Raw genomic sequence first — 26,476 nt, 5'->3', positions numbered from 1 at the left:
ATTTGAGAATGAAGCAAGTGAGATGTCACTATATATACTTATGCACAAAGAACTGTGTGTAGAAAATGGCTGCACGCTTCCACTCCTCAGCAGGTCTGGTCCTACATGCATGGAACTCCAATAACGCTTCCCCTGCCTCGAGTGACCACCATCCAAAATATAACAAAAACATTGGGATGGGCGTCACTTATCATGCCAGGCAAAATTTCATCCTGCATCATTCAAAACACACGTTTTTATGTGTGGTGGTAGGGTATCCTTATGGCAGGGGCAGTGGCAGGGGTACACCCAACCCCAAGGCATGGCCAGCTCACACAATGTAAAGTTGTCTGTCCTTTGTGCAGAATTCTTTCCCTTGAAGCAGCTCCTGCCTCCATTGCAAAAGCCACTTTGAGTTAAAAACCAAAAACAGAGCAGGCAAAGCCACCAAGGAATGGCACCATGACTTGTTGCCATTTACGTTACGTCATTTCCAAAGAAAGACTGTCAAAGTAGGCATTCCACTTTGGAAGGGACACAGCTCGTGTGCCCCACATGTTTCCAGCACATGAAGAACATGTCTGGACTCTTTCTTTTGAGGACAGCCAGGATTGCTAGTTTTTGTGCATTCCATGTATATGCCAACGTCTAAAAGCCTCTTATGTTTTGGAGCTTGTTTTCAGATGCCAGTGGCTCAACTGGCGATCATTGCCCCACCTTTATTGCTTCAAGATGTGGCACAAGCAGTTGCACTATTTTCACTCTGTACAGTTTACACTTCACCATTGGTTAAATACGGAGCTTTTCGACTGGCTTAGAGTAAGAGACACTCGTTAAAAATTGCACCTCATTCTATTGGTGGCTATTATTGTAATTTGATGATGCTAAAACTGCAGCCTGGAGTTGAAATATCATACGCATAGTTTAGAAAAATCAGTGATACCTACTGTCACTATGAGGCAATCATGCACCTTTGCTTCCACGCCTGTGATTTAATGCACGGATACTTTGTTTTTAAGTAGGTCTTGATAACATTACTGGCATTTCTGCTCAGTGTTTGCATTACTATTAACAAGACAGATGCAGGCTCGCCCATCATGCTGGCAGCTGACTATGCTTCAGGGGGGCAGGCAGTGTAAGAAGACTGCCATCCTGATACAAATTACTTTATACATTCATCTAGATTGATGCTATGAAATATTTCATCAACACAAACTCACATCCTAGGGTTTTAAATAATTTGGTTTTAAGTCTTGTACTGTATCCACTAATTCCCATCTCTCAAGTCGAACCGCAGGTGCAGACATACAATACCAATTGGTTTGCAGCATTAGGTAAAATGCTCACTGATGTGGCTTCATGTGCATGCTGCCAAAAATATTCCATCTGAAACTCAATAGATACCCTCACAAATGTGAAAAATAATATTCCCATATACAAAGTTAGATCTGATTATTCCGAGCACTGATTAAATACAAAAATAATCAGTGAGAAATCTATGCTAATACAACTCAATAACAAGCATTGGCAAAGTCAATAGGTTTGGTGTCAATGCTTGTTTTGTTTTGTCATGGTTGGTTCAAAATATTATTGCAACTGAGCTGCTGTTACTTGCCAATAAAAAAGAAAACAATTGTATAAAAGCACAAATATTTTCTGATCTCAAAAACGCACACTGTCAGAGCAGTCCATTGCACTGAATGGAAATACCTTGCATGTGGATGTGCTCATGAACTTGTGAGGAGCAGAATGGTGTTATCCGTCACAAAGAAGTTAGCCCCTGGCTGAAGGGGACTGGCGCATTGCTGTATACTGTAGTGGGCAGAAGAAAAATGTGAATGACACAACCAGCCGCGGCCTGTGGAGGGAGTTCTGTGGGGCAGAGAGGCGGGGCGGGGGAGAGGCAGGGTGGGGGGTACTAAAAACCGGAATATGGATAATTGGAGGTAAGTACATAATTAAATAAATAAAACAAATTCCGTAGCGCGCGCTGCATTGCATTTTGCGATGCAGCGCGCGCTACTAAATTGTTTTATTTATTTAATTGTTTACTTAACTCCAATTATCCATATTCCGGTTTTTAGTGACCCCCACCCTGCCCCTCCCCCGCCCCGCCTCTCTGCCCCACGGAACCCCCTCCACGGGCCACGGCTGGACACAACAGCAAACAAATTAATAGGGCTTGCTGAAAGCCCCTACAAATAAATAATAGATATAATTTTAGTAAAAGCAAAAGGGTATTGGCTAACAACAGAGGTAAAAACAAATTGATTTAAAAATTATATTATGTTTGCAGACTACATATTACCTTCTGATCCAAAAACTTGTCATACTGGATTATGGATACTCCACTATCCTCTGGTTCTCCACTGGTGGATAAATACCACCTGCTTTGGGGTCACTTCAAGAAGGCAGCTGTTGCTCTGCTGCTGAAAAAGGTCTGTTGGAACCCTTGGGGATCTGTGAGTTTCCATCTCATTTCTAACCTGTGTGTGATATAATTCTAATGGATCCCTCAGCAGCCTTCTACACAGTTTGTTGTGTGTAGATTTAGAGTCCGTATATAGGTTTCCCGATTAATGCCCTTATATAGGTACAATTCATATTGCCCTTATTTAGGCATAGAAAATCCAGCTCTTATTTAGGCATTGTCGATGCTGACCACAAACAGCCATGGTTTCCTACATCCGTCAATTCACGTCACAACGAGTTCTTGGAAAACCAGACTCTTAAGCCTTTAGGAATTTCCCTTGCTTGGATATTGATTTCTCCAAGAACTCATTTATTATGCATGAACATCTATTCCTTAGGGGTTCATTCATGACGTTCTGACGCCCGACTTTTACATCAATACAGGCATTCCTAAACACCTTCAAGGTATAAATATACCTGCACTTACCCTGGCAAACCACGGTTCCGGTACGGTCCAGCTCGACTGCCTACTTGCGGTTCGCCACGACAAGTTCGGAAGGAGATCGAGTTCCCGCCTGATGCACTGCCCAGACGTTGTCATCCTCCTCGCAGAGACCCCAGCTCCAGTGTTTCTGACTCCCCTTGCGGGGTGTTAGATATCGAGTCCCGGAAAGAGATTCCAACCTCACACATTCTAAGGTATGGAGCAGACTAGAACTTGAAGAAACTTTTGGCAACTCTTGGCAAAACTAAAACTATAGCTAGCTATACCTTAGAAAACAGCACCTACTTCTTATCTCGTACTACACTTAGGTTAGGTACACTGGGGTAGAACTATTTAGAAGCATCAGATGAGTATTTAAATTTTAGCCTGTGTTATTTATGTATGTATTTTATGAATATATGTCATAGCTACAAACCATGCTGTTGCAGTATTATTTTATCTTACTGCTAACCCTGTACGTATTGTACTTCGCATCCTGTCTTACGATTGTAGCAGTTCATATCTCTTGCATGAGAAAGAAGACTGTTCAATAAACCCTTTTTATTGAAACACCTGTCTCTATTTCTGTGCAACTCTGTGGAAATGAAGCATGCAAGATTGACTGAGTGAAACTGCTATCTATTGTTTCCACGGTTCTGAGATTGTTCCGACTCTAAGGGAAACAAAGTTGTCATGTTTATGCGATTGTCAGAAACAAATCCCTTCTTGTATATTCAAGAAGTTTCTAGTGACCTCTGAGTTAGCTGGCACACACAAGTAATTAAGTTTAATGTACTCGATAGAGCCATACTGACCTCAGTCCTATGTCAAAACTATAGTGTATATTATTCCAATGCGCAGAGCCTATCAGGGATATAGGAACTACACTACAAGTTGACCATGCTCTGTTGGCTTATTTTCTGTTAGCTATGGCTACAGGGGTCACTGCCACTAAATGGTCCACTAAACCTTAAACTAACAGCTCTCATCAGAGGCCCTTTCTGTAGGCAAGGCTCTCCCTTAAACCTGGATCATTAAAAGGTTAAATCGACGGTATGGCAACTTTGCTAGAGGTGATGGTCTTCAAACTTTCCATATGGCACCCAGATCCTCTTCACAGTTGAGGGAGTGTGCTCGCAGTCCCCAGCATCACTTGTTGTAGCCATTTACTCATGGGTGCAGGCGAACTATCCAAGTTCAATGGTGCCAATAGCAACTCACGTTTATGAAGTGGAGCACTGACCTGTTATACTGCACTAGTGTCTCTCTTTGACCAAGATGCTGTGGAGTTTCATTCGCTCTCAGGATAAGCGCCTATCCATGCAAATGCAGATCATTATTATTTCAGATTTTCTTTTTCTAACGTTGAATTTAGGGCAGAACTTACAATTGTGCCTCGCTTTATTTGACTGGTGGTCTGCAGGCCAGAGGGCTGCATTCTGAGCAGTATAGAAAACTGTGACCGAACCGTGCTCCAATGGCCCCATCTAGTCTTCGCATACTCAACTGTAGGGCTGCTTTGCATAATTTTCCCAAGGCTAATTTTGGTGTTCGATTTGACCCAGTGTGGATTAATTGGCAGATTGTTCCATTATTACCTATGTCCAAATGCTGTGTGATGAGTAAAACGATGATACGTTTTTGTTTGGACATCTGTCATGCTGTGTCCTACCTCTATATTTGATTGGACGTTTACAACAACTGTTGAATGACAGCATTTGGCCTGCTACAGGCATTCCACAGTATCAGTTCATTGCCACAGTTCTTACAAGGTTGCAATGCTTTGCAGTACATTAATACATGCAATGTAAATCTTTATACATTGTTCATAAGTTCAATTTTGAAGTGGGCCCTTCATCTTTTGCTCACTGGTTCAAGTTTTACACAGTACCACTCACTTTTTGCACTGTGTCAAAGTAGGTGTTCTGTTGTTCTTTTGCTTCAGTAGAGTTTTCTTGGGTCGGTGTGCTCTTTTAGGTCTGGACTCCAGCCTGTTTGCAAAAGACGTTTTGTGGACCATACCAAAAACTTACAGTGGGTTTAGAGCCCGGACATTGGTTACTAGTAGTTGGCTTTATTGTCATTGTCATTTGCTTGATTCTTAGTTGATGGTTTGTCATCCTCTCCTTGTGTTTGTCCTTCCTCTTTAGTATAGCCATTTTATGATTCCTTTGATTGGCTGATTTGTATCCTTCCACTGCTCACATTTAGAGTGCATGTGTTCTGTTTCTCTGTCTTGTTTGCTACTCTTACTTCCCCAATATCTGCCCCAGCTGTTTCACCTTCAACCTCACCCCAGCCGCTCCTCACCGCCGCCATTGCTCCCCCATAGCATATGATCCATGAAAGAAAATGTTTTACTTGAATTTTTTTGGGAGGGCCCAGCAACTGTGATTTGCTGCCAGGTGCTCCTCATCCAAAAAAGCTGTTTAGTGCCTCACTGTTGCTGCCATGCCCAGTCCACTCCCATTGCTTCCTCCAGACCTGCCGTCCATTCCCTCCTGCACATGGTACTCATCTCCTCCTCTATTCTACCCCCATCCCTTGCAGATCTTTCAATAAAAAAATTTTTAATTTCATTTTTTTGGGAGGGACCGGCAACTTCCAATAAATGCCAGGCCACTCCATATTTTAAAAACGTGTTTGCACAAGTAGAATTTCATTTTTGTATTTACAGATCCAAGTGATATCCGCCATCTTGGAATGGTAAATTAAAAAAAAACATGGCTCCTTGATTGTTCCAGTAGTGGTCACGTCATTGTGCCCTTTAATTTTCGTCTCTCTATTTTCTTTCTTTTTTTACTTTATTTGGCCAGTGCTAAACAGCATCAACATAAAGCCTTGGTAAAGCCAAAAGGTCAACCAGGCAAGACCAATTGTCTTTGCCAATGCCTGTTTTATCCTAATGACCATCTGTCGGAACTGTCTTTTGTGCTGAGGATTAACAACAACACTATCAAGTATTAAAAACATAAAAAACTAAATATTCTCTCTTTGCCATTTATATCTGTTGTAACCAAGAAGACAAAGGCATTTGAGAGCTCTACTGAATGGAGTTGCATAACATAACATACCGATGTAATGTAACATAACGTAGATAATATACACGGACTAACAAAGTGTAATGTTACATTACCTAACAATAGTGCAAGTGACATTAGACCACAGCAATGATATTTACAGATACAATTCCTGATGTGACCTGTCCCTTGATGCCTCCTTTTGTAATGTTTCTCGGTTCAGCTCTTTAAAAGGAACGTACTAGATCAGGTGAACTGATTCTATTCCAGACCCTTGTGCACTTGTTTCGGATACTATCATAACGGTGCCTGGCAAATTTACAGCTACATTTGCATCAACAAATGGTGCAAAAATCAAATTGTGCTGGCTGAGCAGTGTAAAAGTTTCATTTTAAGCCAGCCGGTGAAAATTTCGTTCAAGACTGGTGCAAAATGGCCAGGCCCGGGACCTTTAAAAGAAAGGAATGATGAAAGGATGAGCATTTTTTAAATTTGTGACTTTAGAGTTCATTATCATACCTTTAAAATGAAAGTAAAATGTTGTAGGAGTTTCAGAATCGATCACAGAACAGTCTACGAAGTTAGCATATTCAGAATGAAAATGGTGTTTTTAGCTAACTTTATCTCGAAGGCAACTGCATCATTGGTTTAATAATCCAGGCTGGCTGGTCTAAATATAAAAACGCGCAGGCGAAATGAAGAAAGAGGCGAACAGAAGGAACGGAGATTAATACATCAGTAATATTAATGTATGTTTTAGATGAGGTAAGAAAAATATCTCCCATAATTTATATTTGTCTGCCTAAGAATTGTGTTTAGCGCTGAATTCAAGGTAGCATCTATCTTCTGGATTTATTTGAGCATGACATAATGTTTTTGCATATAATATGCATATTTAGCTTTCATACTAGTTCACTACATACTGTACCTCTCACATATTCAAAATAAGGAAAATGAATTTAAAAAAACAATAACAGCTGTTACTGAAAACACTCTACTAAAGAAAAATTGCTAAAGTAAAAAATAACTCTTAAGCCTTTCCAGAATCACTGATAATGTGATATTGGTAATTTTGCCTTGGGGAAATTGTGTGGTATTCCGAGAGGGACTCTGGGTCGCCCCTTAAAAATAGGAATTACCCCAGGAGTGGGTTTTATTGCAGCTATTTTTCTCAGGTATTCACCTTGTTTCCTACCATGACATTTTGTCAGATCTCAACTGCAGAAGTGTTAGGAAGGAAAGAACCACAGGTGCAGTATTCTACATCTCTTGTAATTTCCAATTTAGCTGCTAATTCCAGTTACTGATTGTATCTGGAATTATGCCCCACTCATTGCTAACAACAATAAGAATGACACTTATCCATATGTATCTGACGACTACCACCACACTCCCACCCAAAGGCAGCATTCTTGTTCTTGCAAACAACACAAGGGACGGTTTCTGACCTTTTCTGTCTCTTCTGGGCACAGCGATTCAGAATACGACATTGGTGGTTGAACAGGCACAAATGTGGGTTAATTGCGAAAAAAGTCCCTGACTACTCATACCGATCAACCGCCTTTTCTTTTAGGCTATATACCGGGTTGTGGCATTGATCGTGGGCAAGGAAGTCTACACCAACAGGACTTCTACCAATCCAGCAAACTACAGACCAGACACCAACACTACATGTGGTAATGTCACTAGGACTCTTTCCACAAGCCAGTAGTGCGGCTCCCATATTTAACTTATCAAGACATCAATTTAACCCTTCTCTGATTTTAGTCCTGAGACGGGGTTTACCTTACAGACCAACTGCAAATCCAGATTTTTCCAATACCAAATTTAAGCTTTATAAACTATTTAGGAAAATCAGACCGAATTTGATATTTAAAAATAAAGCCTCCCCCAGCTACACTGGCCTGTGCCTCCTTCATCCGATTGTCGACATAAACACATGACTCCAGAAGAAGTCATTGCCTTATTGAGACAATTATCTAATATTGAACACTATCTATGGCTCACTGGGGATCCCACTGCAGAAGTCGACGACTAAGGGGGCCAGGGACTCTAGTTTCTGAAGCAATAACGAAAGCCATTAAATAAAAACTACTGCATGCAGCCCTGTGATTTATACTTTTACCAAAATCCATACAAACTGTGAAAAAGATTCTCCGACGCTCCATCATTTCTGGTGGCAGTTTTATTCTTGAACTCATCTGCTAATACATTTACTATGTTATCATATATTTGCACCCAATACTTGTGCGTATGTAAGTGACAACACTGGGGATTCAACATTTCCCCCTGAGTCACACCTTCTTGATACCATGGTCATAGGGTCTTTGATACCAACATTCCTCAAAAAAATGCTCACAATGAACTTTTTAAGGCCCTAAACTCCAGTCCTGCACCGGTTTCTACACTCGCCAACTTCATCATTACTTTAGCTGAAAACATTTTGATTTTTTGAATCACTGCTATTACCACATCTGTGGTGTGGTGATGGAATTTAGCTAACCTTCATATGGTCCGCTATGAAAATCATTTTACAACTATGACAGACCTCATCGATTTATCCTGCACTTTTAACTCGGCGGTGGAGCAGCGTAATTTAGACTCCACCCTTACACATCACAGAAGTGCAATTATATACTTCCACCTTACATTATGTTCACTGTGCACCTTAATCTTCTTAATGTATGTGAATCATTTAAACACATTGCTGAAATGTATTCACTATAGAAACAGAGATTTACAAACGTGTGCCCTAATGCTCAGTTTAAACATGAACCATATATTCTTTATATATGTGTTACACTTACACTTCAAGTTGTAATGCACATGTAACCATGTATTCTTTTGCTCAAGTTTGCAGTTCATTTAAAAGGTATTCGTGTGGATGTAGAATCATGTAATTGAAGTGCACATTCCACACTCAATTAAGTAAGCCTGACTACAGGCCTCAGTTGAAGCATATTTTGCTTGGTTGCATGCTTTTTCCTTCTTTTGCAGGTTTATTATTTTATTAGCTAGAGAAAGGCCCATTGTCTGTATTAAATGACTGACAGAGAAGCTCGAGACAGACTTGCCATTGAATGTGGAGAAACAATGGTCGAAAGAAGCTTTCTGTTCATCGTGAAACAGGTTGGCAAGTTGTTAAAGGATAAGAACGTTACCCTTAGTTCGATACGTTAGGAATTCAGAGCAATGTTGCACAACTTCTTGAGTAGTATTCTGATCGGCTGCTGGTGGTGTCAACCGAGATAACATGTTTGATTGACTATCTTGTTATTTTTATATTGATGTTTGTCAGAAATGGGGTCTCTAGTTGGCAGAAGTATGCACCCTATGCAGGTAGGGACCACCACTCTAGTCAGGGTAAGTGTAGTGTGCACTAAATATTTGCATGTGCTCATACTCTGGTAGCTTGAAACAAAGCAGTCAGGTAACCTAATGAGGCAATGTGTAAAGTATGTGTGCGCACACACACACAATAACCCAGTGAAAACACCACAAAAGTACTCCACACCAGTTTAGAAAAATAGCCAATATTTATCTGAGTAAAACAAGATCACAACAACTAAAATCCAACATATACAAGTCAAGATATGAATTTTGCAAGAATAAATCAAAATGCTTTGCTTAGAAGTCAATAGCTCCAACTGGGGCAATCTGGTGGCGCTTGACTAGAGCAAATCCAAAAGTTCATTCTGATTGCGACTGGGCAAGGCACAGATACAGGAGTCACGTAGAACCGCTGACAGTACCTTGGATGCATCGATGCACGGGGACGATGCGCTGAAATGTGGATGCGAAGCATTGCTGTCGCAGGCTATGCGTCGTTTACAAAGTCGGGCAAAGTACTTGATGTGTCACTGTCAAGAGCGCTGTGCGTCAGTTCCGAGGCAACACTGTTAAACTGCCGGGCTGAAGACGATGCATCGATGAGAAGTAATAACGAACCAGGAATGCATTGGAGTTGGGACGGTGAACCACAGACATCGGTCAAGGAATGTCTGAGACTCACTCATCAGTGGTTCATCGTAGGTGCTACGGCAAAGACGAGGCTGCGTTGTAAGTCGAGGTCGTTGCGTCGTGCAGTCTGTGAGTGAAGACCACAGCTTCGGTGCAGGCAGTGGTGATACATCGGTTTCGCAGGGATGTGCCAGTTCCGAAATGCCTCTTTAGAGTTGATGCATTGGTTTCTTGTGTTACAGCACAAACACTCACATCCAAGGGCCCAGGACTGGATTTGGTACCACTTGGCAGAGCAGGACTCACAGCAGGGAGCCCAGGTGCTGGTAGCAAGATTCAGGTGACGTTTTTTATATCCCTGAGACTTCCAACAGGTGCAGTCCAACAAGCCATAGGATAACCTTTAGAATGCAAGCCGTAGAGAGCAAAGTTCAGTCCTCTCACTCACAGGCAAGAAGCAGCAGGCAGCAGGCCAACACAGCAAAGCAAGCAGCAAAGTGGCAGTCCCTCCTGGCAGCACAACAGCTCTTCTTCCTGGCAGAAGTGTTCTGAGTATATGGTGTCAGAGGTGCAGTCTTATACCCATTTGAGCCTTTGAAGTATGGAGATATCAAAGAAAGGTTTATGCAGTTCACAATACCCTGCACTTCCTGGCTGTGGCTCCAAACACACTACAGGGGGTATGCAGCTCTTTGTGTGGGGATGTGGGGGGTCAGGCACAGCCCTATTCAGCTGCAAGTGTCAGCTCCTCCCATCCCTCTAGCTCAGGAAGACCCTCAAGCCTGGTAATGGGCCATCAGGATATGCAGGGCACACCTCAGCTCCCTTTGTGTGTCTAGAGGGAATGCACAAAGCCAGGTGTCACCCTAACCCAGGCGTGTATTCTAGGGACAGAGGCACTGAATGGTTAAACATTCTAGAAGTGCCATTTTAAGACCTAAAACTTAAAAACCATCTTCACAAAAATATGTGTTTTAACATGGTGAGACCAGAGACACCAAACTCCAGTTTTTCTCTGCTCCCAATTGTAAAGTGTTACCAGGCAGCTCCAATGCTGCCCTATGGGATAGATAGACCTTGCTGTAGTGAAAAACAAATGTAGCAGTTTTTCACTATGAGGACATGTATAGCTCGAAAGTACATGTCCTACCTTTTACGTACACTGCACTATGCCCATGGGCTACCTAGGGCTTACCTGACGGGTGCCTTATATGTAATAAAAGGGAAGATTAGGGCCTGGCAAGTAGGTGAAATTGGCAGGTCAAAATGGCAGTTTAAAACTGTATCCACAGGCTCTGCAGTAGCATGTCTGAGACATGTTTAAAGGGCACAATCAGTACTGCAGGCCCACTAGCAACATTTGATTTAGGGGCCCTGGTCAAACCAAATGGCACAACATTTTAGACACAAAACACATGCACTTTAGCACTGGCCAGCAGTGAAAAAGTGCCCAGAATCCTAAAACCAACAAAAACAAGGTTCAGCACACTGTCAAAAACAGGAGGTCAGAAGCAAAAAGACAGGGGAAACCACGCCAAAAGATGCTAGGTCTAACACATTTCCCCCCAGCGGGAAGTAAGGAGAACTACTCAACCTCTTGGGAGTTCTCTTCTCTAAGGTGGGAGAACCTGAAAAGACTATCAAAGTTGGCGTGTTCTGTTCCAGGGCTGTGATCCACCATAAAGTTAGTTCTTGTAGGGAGATGGACTACCTCACCAGTTTAGGATTCTGACCCTTCATCTGCATTAACCATCTGACAGGCCTGTGGTCTGTCTGAACCCAGAAGTGATTCCCGAACAAGTAGGATCTTAGCTTCTTCAGCGCCCAGACCACAGCAAGAGCTTCCCTTACCATTGTGCTCCACCTATGTTCCCTGGGAGGTAATCTCTTACCAAGGAAGGCTACATGTTGGTCAAAGCCTTCTTCGTTTAGCTGTGAGTACGCTCCCCACACCACGCTCTGAGGCAGCAGTCTGCACCACAAATTCTTGGGAGAAGCCATGAGCCTTGAGCATGGGCTCTGTGCACATGGCCTCCTCCAGGGTGTCAAAAGCGATCTGGCACGCCTCTATCCAGATCACCTGACTGTGCTACTTCTTGGAAGTCTGCTTTGTCAAGGGGGCAGCATTGGTGCTGTATCCCTTTACAAATCTCCTGTAATATCCAATGAGACCTAAGAAGGCTCTCACTTATGTCTGGGTATTGGGGGGTGCCCAAGCCAGAATGGTGTACATGTTTGGTTGTAGGGGCTGCACCTTGCCGCCCCCTAATTGATGACCAAAGTGAACCACAGAACCGTGCCCTATTTGGCACTTCTGGGCCATTATAGGGAGGCCTGAACTCTGCAGTGCGCTCAGCACTTCCTGGAGATTGTACAAATGGTCTTCCCAACTGGAGCTGAAGACAGCAATGTTGTCAAGGTAGGCGGCACTGAAGTTCTCAAACCCAGCATGGACCTGATTGACCAACCTCTGGAAGGTGGCAAGGGTGTTCTTCAACCCAGAAGGCATGACACAGAAATGGTAGTGCCTTTTTGGTGTTGAGAATGCTGACCTCCATTGTTCCCCCTCGGTCAAGGCCATCTGCCAGTACCCAAAGGTTAAATCAAACGTGCTGAGGAACTTTGCAGCTCCAAGCCGATCAATGAGCTTATCAGCTTTGGGGATGTGGTGCCTGTCATTCTTAGTGACCGCATTCAGCCCACGGTAGTCTACACAGAGCCAGAGTTCGGGTGTGACACCAGGTGGAGCAGCCTTGGGGACCAAAACCACTGGGCTGGACCAAGGACTGTTGGAGGACTCAATAAGCCTTAATTCCAGCATATTAGAGACTTCCTTCTTGATGCTGGCCCTCACTATGTCGTACAACCTGTAGGTTTTGTGTTATACATTTCATGAGTACACCAATATGTGAGTGAGAACAGATATGCAAATTGTCCCAGAAACTGGAGACAGTCTCTCTGCTGCTCTATAGTGAAAGTAGGGGAGAGGCTCACACCCTCTACTGAACCATCCTGCTCTTTGGAAGACAGGAAGTCAGGGAGAGGTTCACTCTTCTCCTCCACTCTATCATTTGTGAACAAGAGCATGGGCAACTCAGACCTCTTGAAGTTTGGCTAGATGCAGTTCACGTGCAGGACCCCCAAGGGGTTTCTGGGCGTCTGAAAGTCCACCTGGTAGGTGACGTTGTTCTTGCTCTCCTTCACCCTAAATGGGCCAGACCAACGGCCTTGCAGAGTATGGGGCTCTATGGGCCCTATTACCCACACCCTTTGACCAGGCTGGAACTCAACCAGAGTGGTATTCTAGTCATACCGGCATTTTATGTTCTCCTGGCTAGCTTCCAGATTCTCCTGCATGAGATCCCGGAAGCGGGCTGTCTGGTTCGGAAGGGCAGCATGTAACTGAATACATCCTGGGGTGGCTTCCTAGACGGTTGCTCCAAGCCCTCCTTCACCAACTGAGAGGTCCTCTCAAAGGGTGTCCATACAGGAGTTCAAAAGGGCTGAAGTCAACCCCCTTCTGCGGTACCTCTTGGTAGGCAAATAAAAGACATGGCAAGAGGACGTCCCATTTAAGCCTCATAGGTTCAGAGAGACCCATATTAATGCCTTTGAAGGTACAGTTGAACCTTTCAACCAAACCATTGGCTTGGGGTGGTAAGGGCTGGGGAACTTGTAGGTTACGCCACACTCCTTCCACATGGCCTTCATGTACAAGGATATGAAGTTGAAATCACGGTCAGATACCACCTCCTTGGGAAAACCTTCACAGGTAAAGATCCCCAACAGGGCCCCTTTCATGGGGTCACATTCACAATTTTCAGCTTCTGGGTACTGGGTGGCGTGGTCCTCCAATACCAGGATGAACCTGTTGCCCATGGCTGTCTTGGGATCCAGAGGCCCCACAATACCAATGCCCAACCACTCGAAAGGGGTGCTCATGTCAGTAAAAGTTTGCAGGGGAACCTTACATCTCCCCCATATCTTGCCACTTGCCTGGCAGGTAGTACAAGATCTGCAGCACGCATATATGTTCTTTCTCATTTGGGGCCAGTAAAAGTTAGTGACAAGCCTGTCAAAGGGCTTGTCCTGCCCTAAATGACCTACCAGTGGCACATCATAAGCCAAACCCGGTAGGAAGGTTATGAAGCGCTGCAGTACCACAAGCACATGTGCTTCCCCAGACTCAGCAACATGCTATACAGGAGATCATTCTCCCAGTAAATCAGGTGAGTTCCAGAGGCGTTACTAGCTGCCTGGACCTCAGCCTGCTTCTGAAGATACTCTCCTGATACTTTATGCTACAAAGGCAATTCAGTTTTTGTTCCTTGTAGGTGCCTGGTGGCCATTTTGTGAGGTGCCTGGCTCAGTTTAATCTTTTAATTGTGTTGCATTGAAGGCATGTGTGCCATTTTACTTTGTTTATGATTTACTGTTTCATGCCTATTTTACTTTAAAATGTACCTGCGACTTTCATTTAATGGAGCAAACAATGAAATAACTTGTTTGCTCCTGAACAAACGTTCATTGATAAAAACATAGACAGGAGTTTGCAGACCTTTTAGAGTTAGAAATCCTGGATCTCTCATTTTGAACTGAAACATGGGCAGACGCAGCATCTGACACAGATTTCAAAATAGCTATCCCTGGAGTTTTTGATCTAATAAGAGTTCAGACAACATAAAAGAGGTGATGGCATTTCTATCACTTATCGCAACCATATTAAGGCTACCTATAAATCCCTTTCACATTTGAATTGTGAAGCTCTTATGTGCATCCTAACAATGAATGATACTTACTCTTTTAATGGTATCCTGATTTATTGTTTCCCAGGTTGTAGGGAAAACTTCGTTCAGTCCCTTCTGGGGCTCATGGAATCCTGTGTTGAAATGATTTAGATCCTTTCTGTCAGATAGTGAGAATGTTGTGGCTTTTGAGGGTTTTGTTTCTGCCCCTTTTACTCTTCCAGTATTCTCCTATGCTGACAACACCCAAATTATGGTGTTGGTCTCCTTGGAGTCTGAAAAAGTTGTAAAAAATTCAATGCCTGCATGACTTGCATTACAGATTAGATGCAGAAAAACTGCTTAAAGCTCAATTCTGACAAAATCGAAGATTTACTGTTTGGTAAGGAAAACCTTTACTGGAATGCTGTCTTTCCATGCCAGTCCAGAAAGTAAGGAATCTGAGTGTTATGTTCAATACCAAACCTACATTCATGGACCATACCAAACAGGTTACATCCTCCTGCTTCAGCATTCTAACAATACTTCGTTAAGTTTTGCCCTTCCTCCCCTTTGGGTTGAGAAAAACAGTTGTTAAAGTTTAATTATTTCTAAATTAGATTACTGTAATGCTCTATATGTAGGATATCAAGTGAGATCCCTCAATAAATTGCAGACCCTGCAAAATGTGGCAGCTCGAGTGTTGAAGAACTTGCCAACATTTTGTTCAACCTCACAAACTATTAAAGAACTGCTTTGGCCTCCTATCAGAGTGAGAGTTAAGTTTAAGGCTTTGTGTTGGGCTCACAAAGCATTGCATCAGACAGGCCCCTCTTTCCTTCAAAGCATTTTAAAATGGTATGCTCCCTCTCGAACTCTCTGATCAAGCACAGCCATGCAGTTGATCATTCCCAAAATCAAAAAAGCATGTTTGGGTGGTAGGAGTTTTTCTTATTCCACTTCTAAATGGTGGAATTCTATGCCCATCCATCTCAGAGCTCAACCTAATTTGTGTCAATTTGGGAAAGAACTAAAAACTTGGCTCTTTGGTTCCCTTGTTTAATTTTTCTGATTGCCTTCATAGTGTTCACCATGGTAGACATTAGCGCCAAGACGGCGAATGATATATGCATGCTTTAAAAAACTTTCACATTAACATTAACAAGAGGAGGGCATTCTTTCTGTGCCACACAGAAGGACTTCCAGGAGGGACCCCCGTCCTGTTGCCACCAGAAGGTTGCAAAAACAACAGTTGATGGACAGAATGAAGAACAATGTCAAACATTCACCCCAGTACAGGGATCTGGGCCTAAATCCATCGTTTTTTTGCTCACCATGCCATTCCAGTTTGAACCCAGCCATATGCAAATCAGTCTTGACCCTGTGCCTCATGGGAACAGTCCAGCCCGAACTGCCAAGCCAGGTCCTCCCTGGACTGGAACCAAGCATCCTAGGACCGGTTTCGGGGTTTCACCCCTCTTCAGCCAGGATAGCTTGATTCCAGTGGCATTGAGAGCTCGGGACTCACGTCTGAGCATACCCGTCCCACTCGGGGTGACAAATGCAAAAACAACAGTTGATGGACAGAATGCAGAACAATGTCATTCATTCACCCCAGTACAAAGATCTGGGCATAAATCCATTGTTTTTTTGCTCACCATGCCATTCCAGTTTGAACCCAGCCATATGCAAATCAGTCTTGACCCTGTGCCTCATGGGAACAGTCCAGTCCGAACTGCCAAGCCAGGTCCTCCCTGGACTGGAACCAAGCATCCTAGGACCGGTTTCGGGGTTTCACCCCCCTTCAGCCAGGATAGCTTGATTCCAGTGGCATGGAGAGCACGGGACTCACGTCTGAGCATACCCGTCCCACTCGGGGTGACAAATGCAAAAACAACAGTTGATGGACAGAATGCAGAACAATGTCATACATTCACCCCAGTACAGAGATCTGGGCCTAAATCCATCCAATTAAATAAATAAAACGAATTTCGTAGCGCGCGCTGCATCGCATTTTGCGATGCAGCGCGCGCTACGAAATTCGTTTAATTCATTTAATTGTTTACTTACCTGCAATTATCCATATTCCGGTTTTTAGAACCCCCCACCCTGCCCCTCCCCCGCCCCGCCTTACCGCCCCACGGAACTCCCTCCACGGGCCGCGGCTGATTTAAACACATTGATGATCGGCATCCCAAGCCACTACATTTTCGAGATTCTGTCTGTAGTTCCAAACTTTCCAATATAACTTTTGTTACCATTGAAAACATTTAACCACATAGAAGAGATAGGAATGGAGAAAGCAGATTGCGTGAAAGAGAATGTATTTGGATTTTCAAGTTAGAATCATTTACATCTGGCTTTACTCAAGATGAAGAATTACATACACTTCTAAAATCATATTATTTAATATTATTAAAAAAGATTGTTCATTTCACATCAGAGATCCTGGTAACCTTGAAACAATTCCTATTGATCCATAGTTTGCACTATACCTTTAGCTCATGGTAACAAATTATACGCCAATAGAACCTTCTCATTAAGATTTGCATCTAAGCATTACCTTTTCAGTCTTCAATTGAACTTTTATTTTTCATATTTATGATTTTCATTTCACCATGTTATTTTTATTTTTATTAAATTTGATGATGTCATAATTTTTTACTGCATCTATACTATTTTACAGTGGCTATACATACCCTGTCAAATGTTGTTAGTTGAATGAATTTGTACTCTATCTGTCCAAACAGGTTTTGTCACAAATACCACACAGCACTACGAGTAGGTATGGGTACCACCAGTTGCCTCTACAAAGGATTCAAATCTTGGGGTGCCATTACCATTTTAAACCTTCATTTTATTTTAACTTCGGACATAATAATTTTGAATACATTGATACTTTTATAATTATCTAAAAATGTGATACTCCTAAGATTTTTACTAGGATCCCTTTCATAACAGGCCTCAGTTGCACATATTTTTTATTATTTTCATTGCTAAAGATTACTCCACATTCTAGGGCTTAAAATCCATAGAGTTTGGCTCATCTTCTGAAAGCCATGTGTAATACCAATATGGCCACCACGATAAAAGACATAGCATTCAAGGCAACTCTGCACACTTTACCCAAAATACACTATACAGGTTTTCAGGCATAAGGGAGGCACACACACATATATACATACATATATTTAACTTTACATTTATTTATTTTATTGATGTAACACATTTAAAAACAGCTCAAATTGAGATATATTTTTCTTTTGACAAGGCTTGATTTGATACTTTACAACATTTGTAACATGATTATCACAACCACATATTAATTATACCTTAAAATGTAGCTTTTTATCCATTTTGTTCCATTTGTCATGATTCAAAAGAATAATTTAGTCCCACACCAATGTGTTCAAATGATACATTTAATTTTACTTCTCCTGCCACTGCTTAGTTTATTGCATTGTGACCACTGAGAAACATGATTGGATTGGTGCTGTTTGTATCTCACTACCATTTTGGTCTGTGTAAGACATGATGTGGGCCACAGGTGTAACTATTTGAGAACACAGCCATAATATTAGTGCTTGTCACTTTAGTCATGATGCTACTCCCAAAAATAATGACTACAATAGAATTAACCTTGTGTGTTCCATAACACATGATATGGGACAGTAGGTGTCTCTGTTGGTGAACAAGACAATAATATTATTGGGTGTCAGCTTAATCATTGAGCTACTCCCAAAAATAAAGATGACAAAAGAATTAATGTCTGCTCTATTTTTATGTAGCTTCATTAACAATAATTTGCTTCTATATTGCTTTAGATTTTGACATTTACAATAGGTATTTAAACTTTGTGAGGCATGGTTCCTCAAAAAATGTTCAGCCCACAGGTATGATTCATTTTTTTTAATTTTAGACATACATTTATGACAAGACAGTGTATTTACAACATGTGCTCTGCAATTTATCTAATTAACAGCACAACTAAGGCTTCAACATTACTGAAATACTGATTTCTTAGATTGAAGATTATAATTTTATAATTGTTTTCTGACACATTCCAAGATCCACATGTTTATGTCAGATCCCGTTTGTCATTTATTTAATTTGATAATAAATGGGTTAAAAAAATAATTATCACATATATGCTAACAACATCAAATTATTCTCTATAGTCCCTTTCTACTATGAGTCTTGTATGTGTTTTTGTTCTGTTTTAAATCTTATTTCTCTGTTTCGTAACTAATGTCATTATTGTGTATCTCACAAATGATTATTGCTTTTTGTCATGTTCTAAAACATGTTCTAAAACATTTTTTGTCTTATTTTTCTTATTTATCACCAGGGCCCATGGAATTACGCAATTTTGCTACCATGGCATTTTCACAATAAATATGTTTTTTTGGCTTATTTATGGGCCAATCTTCTGCTGCATAATCTGCAGATGCAAGTGGAAGGCCATTGGCAAAGTTTAACAGGTCACCTTTCTGTTGCCAATTGCTGTGTTTGTGTGTTAATTGGTAATAGTGAGGCACACGCTTTGCCCAGACAGTGTTACTATGGGCCTTATTATGATGACTGTCAGACCCACCTTCCGACCACCGCAGCAGTGAGCCTAATCCAACCGCCGTGGCTGGGAAAGTTCCCCCCACTGTATTACGATGCAACCGCTGCTACCGTGGAGGTCTCATCTACGGCGGTGCACACAGCCCCAAATATGTCGCTGCAAGTGTGTGCAAAATCACAAGAAACATGTGATATGTTCACACATGCATGATATATGTGGGTATATGCTATGTGCATCATGTACCCTATTGCTGGAGTGTGGCTATCTATGCACAGTCCAGGTCAATGGGGATACATGCCACCTATGGACTTACCTGCATTCCAACGCCCACAGGGTCATAACCTTTGGGGTTCGGCTGCTGTGGTGTAGGGGCGACCTGGAGAAAGGGCTCCATGCCGGAGACTGTCTGGGAGAAGCTGATTTGGGTGAGTATGCACCCCAAATCCATAGTTTCCAATGACTTGAGGCAGGCAGCCGGGCCACCACGGTTAGGTTGTCAGAAACACACATCATAATCCGGACGGTGGTTGGTGATCCCTGTACTACACTATGGATGCTGTCGGAGTCGGTGATCTTTGAGAGATTAGTCAGGAGGCATGCATTATAATCCTGCAGTCGGACTGACTGCTTCTGACAAGACTATGGCGATTGGACCGCCTATAACAGGACAACGGAAGCTGGTCTGACTGGCATCGTAATCAGGCCCTATGTGCAAAAATGACAAAATAATAATGTGATACTACCACAAAATGTGCCACATTACACTGCATAATTTGCCTATTCTCGCCACATAATATAGGCAACCCTGTTACATAATTTGGTATTTTGTCATAACTAGGAAGATACTGGTGGTTGTCTTTAGGGGGATTATGGATTACTCTCAGGAAATGGCACATACAATGCTTACACATTTTCAAAGCATTACAAATTATCTGAAGGCAATAGCCTCTCAATCCAGAGTCAACAGGTGCAATGTGTGCTTTTGCACAGTCAGCAAACACATTACCAGAATAGCACTTATAATATGTTTATTAGAAGAAGACCTATGTGAAAGGGAATTGGATAAAAGTGAGAAACAGAGGGCCTGATTTTGTCTTTGGTGGACGTGTTAAGTACAGTCACCATGGTGGAGTGCTGTATTCCCGCCATGGCCGTCACAGCGGTTCCTGTAAATGCTTTGAAAGTTTGACAGGCTGCTCAGTCAACATGACAGAGTTGTGTGCCAAACATAAAAACTAAATATTTTCAAAAACAAAACCCAAAAGTGGGATTATGTTTTTGGAAAAAAAAAAAGGACCCCAAATCACCATGGGAGTTTTCTCCCATGGCATGGGGGTCATTTTGCAGTTTTTACTTCCCCTTGCTACTAGGTTTTACTTGGCGGTGATGGACAGTGACAACTTACCATGTGTTTTCAGTCTCTAAATCGGGAAGGTGGGCACATGGCTAAACCTCTGCCGGACCTTACTTTGTCGGCCGTCAAAGGTGGATGTAGGCAGTGTAAACGGTCTCTGCCATCTACATACTGAAGTTACGCCCATCTCTAAATGAGGAGAGTAGAACTTTGCTTTGGCCGAGAGGTTACTCCATTGCCAGTACGATGGAATACCCTCTCTACCAAAGTCAACATAAGTCCCAGAGATATTAGTCATTATCACTCTGCCAGTTGAACTGCACTGCAGGAGTGTTCATGTCTAAAGACAAAATGAAGCCTTTAGTGATGTTTTGTTCTGACTGCAGCACATAATTCTAAATCACGATCATGCATATAATACACCTTTTAACAGTTCTCTGTGGTATCGTGAAACTCTGTCTTCCTAAAGCAGAAAAACAATTTGAATTTCTGTAAAATATAACAAGAGTATTCTGAGCTATTATGAATTTATTTTACTACAGACAACTACTTTCAGTGCTGTATTAATACATTTTATAGTTCAAATAATTTTCAACTTGACAGGTTCATTAACTGCGACATAATAAATCTATAATAGTTTTATAGAGTTCACCTAATGACAAGCAATCACTTCCCCATCTAAGTATGTCTCTCAAAAGGGAGGTTATCAAAGTCTGTTCAAGATGAGGATCCTTCTCACTCCTCTTGTGGACGCAAACAAATACAAATGTGAAAGTTCATAAATAATCCTCAAAGGATGATTCCTGAAAATAGTTTAAATCTGTAAACAGAATTATTGTCCTTGAATACATCTCTGTATGCAGTTCACTCTTTCATTAACTTCCAAACATAGTAACAGTCTGCAAAGTTCTAAAACTCTGAAAACAAGGTCCTGGGTGCAGTAACTATCCATGTCAGTTACTTGGTTACCACATGTGGCTTATAAACTAGAATTTCATGAAGACCGTCACCTTTTAAAAAGATGTGAAAGAGTTGCATGGCTCCATGGGACATGTAGTCTTCCTTGACTTCAATGAGGTGTCTAGCATAGCCGATCCATCGAAGACACAAACCCTATTTCCAAGTCACGCCCACACTCCACACATACTGCAAGCCTCTTCTGATTCTTAAGGCACCTTTTTTCTAAGAGTTTGGGGTATTGCCCTTACGTGCAACACCAGCATTAGTATGTATGTTTGAGTCAAAGATAACGTAGCACGGTGCATTTGAAACAGCAGAACATTTTCCAACAGGACATTTTCCTACATTCACTGTATCTGAGTGAATGGCTCCTATTCAAAATTAAACGTTTTTGCATCTGAGGCAGACAGCTCCTACATGTCTTCTCTAAAACATATAATTGTGAGGCCTTGGTATGGATTGACCGCATCAACTGCCAGGAGATCACAGTTCCCAGTATCCAAATGGCTAGTGGCCTATACTGCTGCAGTATCTCTTCCTATTCCCTTTGTTCTTCCGTATTAGTTGAAAATGTATCTACATTCACACACAACGAGACTCAGCATTAGTTCCCTATTTGTTAGTGCCTGACCTATAAAGCACCCACCTATTCCAGCTCATCACAGTTGAACTGGAGCTAATCATAAGTCCCATAAACAGAGTGGGTAAGGTGAGTGTCCACCATAGATTTCATTAATATACTATTATATTAATCAGAGAGCAGGAAAAGAAGTACCTTGGTTTTTCCACCATTTTACTCTTTCACTGGTAGACAACTTTGTTTCTTACCTACCTTAATCTTATGTCCAGCCATTCTGCTGCCTAAAGATATAATATGAGGCTCCATGCACTTTGCCTTCAAAGGTTTGATCATCATAATAGAAGGTTGTCCATGTAGTTTCTTTATGTAGATTTATTTCAAGTCAAGATCTTATGCAGAACCCCACCAGGTGCTCAGCTCTTTCTCCAACTCGCACTCTCTCCTCCAACATTCCATAACCAGCTCTCACACCAACATTCCACTTCACAGACACACAGGCTGAGCAGCAGGTATAACACATCTCCCTTTCTTAATACCAATTCAAACCAACAGCAAAAGAATCACAATAAAATAGATGCATGTATAAGATGGCAATAATAATTACATGCAAGAGAGGGGCAACATGCAATACATGTAAATGGTGAAATACTTGTATACAAAATAGCAAAAAGATAAATATTTGGAAGAAGTAAAAGATTACGCAATCCAGCAATTCTAACACTCACCACTTCTCCCTTTCTCATACATTAAATAAAATCCACGCTCCCTTTAAACCAAGCCAAAGCAACCCATACACTACCATGCCAGCAAAACACAAACTAAATCCAAAAAACCAAACATAGAAGGCTGGCCAGGCCAACAAGAGGTAGGAAGGGTCCCAACTAAAAGGCGCAACAGGAAACCATACTTGCAAGAAGTTCAATAAAATTCAATGCTTCCCCCACCAAAAGACAGGGTGTGACGTGTAGGAAAAATTATACACGGAACTATGCAATCGCACACACTTCACTCAACATGTAAGTACTTCCCCCAAGAAAAGATGGGGTGTGACGTGTAGAAAACTGCGCTCCACACGGAACCAGAAGAAAACCATGCAAAAACTCCACCCAAACCAAAATCTGGGTTGTGACGTGTGAAAAAGTACGTTAACATGGAACCTGTAAAGGTGTAACACACTGCACCAAAATAACAACAAGCTTGAATAAACCTTTCACCCAAAAACATATCCTGGAACATAAGACCAGACATCAAGCAAAACTCCACCAAATCCGAAATCTGGGTTGTGACGTGTGGAAATGTATGCTCCACACAGAACCTGTAAGGGTATAACACTCTGCACCAACATAACAACAAGCTTGAATAAACCTTTCACCCAAAAACATATCCTGGAACACAAGACCAGACATCAAGCAGAAACTCCACCCAAACCGAAATTTGGGTTGTGACGTGTGGAAAAGTACGCTCCACACGAAACCTGTAAGGGTGAAACACCATCGCAAACCATGACGTGCGAGAGAAGTAAAAGGATAAAGCACAGCCTAAAAACAGCAATCAAATATTTTTTTTAAAAACATTCACTCTACGAAATGTGCACTACAAGAAGTGGTATTCAGCAGGAACTCACAACCACGTAAAAGTGGGAAACAGCAAAACAATGAAACACTAACTTCCACTCATATCCATACAGATGTCAGGAAACATAACTCCAAAGACCTTAGGGAAATATAAAACAAGAATAAATAATTAACACATTAGCACATTAGTAAGCAAAACACAACAACATGTACATGGCATAGGACATTAGCCCTCTGTAACACTCTGGAACACTGGTGAGCGACCTCTCACCAGAAACTCAAAAGTACAGAACTAGTGTAAAATGAAATCCATTGCAAATGTTGAAAAGAAATCACTGCAGCAACATAAACATCAGAGTAATCCATGGCACAAAAATCACGAACTGTGGAACAAACAAAATAACATCTTAATAGTTTGCAGAATAGGTGTGCCTGTCACCGAGGAATGCAGCAATAAGAGATGACTGGCAGGCAAGTTAATTAGGAGAAGAGTGAAGAAAAAAACTTCAGGTAGCAAGCAGTAACAGTAGTTACTAACCACATTTCAGCTGAAATAACCTCGCTTCAGTTGAGGTAACAAAGGATGTCCTCCAACAAAACTGCTCTGAAAACTAGTCTCTAAGAGATGGAAGAACTGGTCACCAAAAAGTCACTCGCAGGCCAAGGAGCTCTGATAGCGATGCAGGCACAACAGGAAAGCCTTGCGGGAACCTTCTTCGACCTCACAAGAACTTTATTGAAAAAAAACTGCGTGGTTGGCAGAGCGTGTAAAATACATGCTGGACACTGCAAGAAACCTCCAATCGCAAAATAGTGGCACGCACCGGTCACGCCACGCCGGATGGTTCCCGGCATCACCGTGCTGTCAAACGTGGCAGATAGCAGAAAGATCACGTCACAAGGAGACAGGAGAGTTGGGGACAGGTAGGACTGTGCGCGCTCGGTGTGTGAGCGGTGCATAGCTCGTGGCAATTTAAAATGTACAGCAATGGTTGAACTGCCATGAAGAAAACACACGGAGAGTGGTAATGCCCAACAAAGTTCATAACGTACTCACAGTTAGCACTCTGAACTGAGCCATGAGTCCTTCCTACCACAAATACATGCAAAAGCTAACCTGGGGTGTTGCTCTCCTCTGATTCATGAAGGGTGTGGGCAGGGTTGTAGGCGGGCTGCCACCGCGAAGCAGAGCGAGCATAGGCAACACGAGCAAAACTTAATTGCTGGGGGAACACAGCTAGTTTAATTCAATCAGATAGAATATGTCTTTTCCGTGGTAGCAGGATCTCAAGGCACTTGGGAGTAGAAAAATAGAAGGGAGCTGGAATGGCTTATTCCTCTTGAAAAGACCAGTAGCTGGAAAAACTCTCTGAATGTAGCAGGACAGGAAAACAAGGAACAGCTCTCCTAAGGCAGCAGGGAGAAAGAGAGGAACTGGCACCCTAAGGTTGCAACAGGGAAGACAGTTCAAAAGCATCAACAGTCTCACAAGACAACAAGAGAGAGAGGGAAGTACAGAAGGAACAGGCACTTCATGGTTGGAACTGGCACCTCAAGGTTGGAACTGGCACCTTTGAATTGTAGGCGACCGATGGAGTGGTCACTGGTGGAGCTCAGGGGTGCCAGCTTTCTTTAAATATGTAGTTTTACGTTCATTTACCTTGAAGTTTTTCAGAGGTCATAGTTTCAGTCCGCAGAAGTTGCACATGCAGGTTCTTTTCCTTAAAATCGTCGCCAGAATATGTTGTAACTAAGTAGGTCCATTCCATGTAGTTTCTTTATGTAGATTTATTTCAAGTCAAGATCTTATGCAGGACGCCACCAGGTGCAACCTCTCTGCTACTCAGCCCTTCCTCCAACTCACACTCTCTCTCATCCAACATTCCATAACCAGCTCTCACACCAACATTCCACTCCACAGACACACAGGCTGAGCAGCAGGTATAACAAAGGTATAATGAGCTAGGTGTTATTTGGTAATCACTATTAACAATGTACAAAAGGAATAGCTGACCCATTAGCGATTCATAATAGGTCACAAATAGATCTGCCCCATGAATATTAATGAGACAGGTTACAATTTGTGACCCACTAGAATTTGCTGCCAACATAGGGATGGTGGCCTGCTTGGACAGCAGATCGCCATGTCTTTGATTGCTTTTAAATAAAGCAATCATTTTTTTTAAATGCAGCCCATTTTCTGCTGCAATTATTGTTATCTTTTGCACTGCCTGCTCTTAAAAAACATTTTTTTAAGCATTCTCAAAAGGAACCCCTTCCTATTTGTGAATAGGTTACAATCAACTTTGAGTTGGTGGTAAAATGCGAATGATTCATACATCCCATTCTAATTTGGTTTTTGGAAGGAACACCCTGAACACACCCCTTTCAAATACTGAATCAATAGGTATTCACAATTCCAAACTGTAATATGTTACCAAATCGCAATTAGAAATTAATAAATACCAAAATGCATTTTTGCGGTCAGAAGCTGCTTATGTGAATATGGCCGTTTGCAACTGCAAAAATGCTTCGTACATCTATCCCTATGTTCCTTACATCTTCTAACTAATGTGAATATAGGGTGTAGGATAATGGGTTATTAGTTGGGGAGGATGTGAGTGCACTAAAGTAATACATCCAAAATCATGTCGGGTCCAACACACAGGTTTAATAAATACACGAAAACACAACAACCTGGTAGCTATTTCATAAAGCAGACAGGCTTGACTTAACCCCTTCGATGCAAGTGACGGAGCGGTTCCGTCATGCGCGTCGGTTGCGCTGTGCGCATGACGGAACCGCTCTGTCACGACCCCGCCCGCACACGGAACCTTCAGCACCGCGCGGTAATCCGCG

The sequence above is a fragment of the Triturus cristatus genome, chromosome 4_1, assembly GCF_964204655.1.
Source record: "Triturus cristatus chromosome 4_1, aTriCri1.1, whole genome shotgun sequence".
Classification (NCBI taxonomy): domain Eukaryota; kingdom Metazoa; phylum Chordata; class Amphibia; order Caudata; family Salamandridae; genus Triturus; species Triturus cristatus.
This window is presented reverse-complemented; position numbering follows the sequence as displayed.